Below are 1,136 nucleotides of genomic sequence, written 5' to 3'. Positions count from 1 at the left end.
TGCGGGAAGGAAAGGTGGGGAGGGGGAAGTGTGGGAGAAGGGAATCTGGGCATCAGTGAGTGGAGATGGGCAGGGGGAGGAGCCGGAGCAGAGGTGGGTGATGGAACAGGGACATCACAGCCGTGTCCCAAAGGAAGGGTCAGGCAGGACAGATGGGAAGGGCAAAGTGCCACCAGCTCAGGGGAGAACTCACCTCAGAGTTACTTTCAATCAGGGAAAAACACATAAACGGCTCATTCACACCTTTTTCCCTGCTCAGATCATCCAAGCAGCCGCATCCCAGCCCATGCTCATCCCGTGGTGCCGATTTCCTGGCACAGGGCCCCAGACACCCCCAGATTTCCCAGCCTGGCTTCACCACCAGCATCCTGCAGGCAGGGAAAAGCCAAGGCTCCAGGCAAGGAGGGATGTGGCCCCAGGGCATCCTCTGCTCTCCAGCCTGTGCCATGAGGGGCTCCATCACCCTGCACAAACCAGTGGGAATCAGCTCCCCAAAAATCCCAAACCTGGCTTGGGCCAGAGCCCACCAGCAGACAGGATCCACACAGGCTTTTCCTCTCCCTCCTGAAATGGGAGTTGGGCTTAAAAATTATGAAATTAGGGACCTCTCCCACCTGCCTTGGGCCACAGGGCCAAGATGTTCCTCTCTATGCCCAAATCCTGGATAAAATGAGTTACAGGGTAAATCACAGCCCAAGTCCAGGATTAGGAGCTGGAAAAAACAATCCCCAGGTGTGAGAGTTGTGTTAAGGAGCAGGAGTTTGCCGTGCTGTCCTGAGCACCCCGAGGGTGAGTTTGGGTTGGAAAAGTGGCTGGGGTGGGAAAAGCTGCCCCTGATCCTACTGGACCTTCAAGGGATGATTCCCAGCGTGGATCTGGCCTCAAACCCAAGAGGTTGGAAACCAAGTGCAGCCCTGCCTGTGCAGCAGTGGGGATGGGCAGGGATCGAGTGTGTGGGGGAACAGACGGAAGGAGGAGCCGTATGTAACAATTGATTTTCTGCTGTAATTGCTCCCTTTTTCCATCCTCACTGGAAACATTCCAACCCTGGCACAGCGCACCAAAATCCCTACAAAAGATCCCCTCAGGATCACCACCCACACCAGGCTGGCTTCTATCACCCCCCTCACCATTCC

General features: G+C 55.8%; 1 protein-coding gene across 1 annotated transcript in view; it reads right to left on the bottom strand.

Moving 5' to 3' along the window:
• Positions 1–1,136, bottom strand: part of LOC103614583 (synaptotagmin-12) — a 6,286-nt gene that overhangs the window by 1,107 nt on the left and 4,043 nt on the right. The window lies entirely within an intron of this gene.

The sequence above is a fragment of the Corvus brachyrhynchos genome, unplaced genomic scaffold (assembly GCF_000691975.1).
Source record: "Corvus brachyrhynchos isolate BGI_N302 unplaced genomic scaffold, ASM69197v1 scaffold624, whole genome shotgun sequence".
NCBI lineage: Eukaryota > Metazoa > Chordata > Aves > Passeriformes > Corvidae > Corvus > Corvus brachyrhynchos.
Note: the sequence above shows the minus strand (reverse complement) of the source record. Positions and strands in the feature narration are given on the sequence as shown.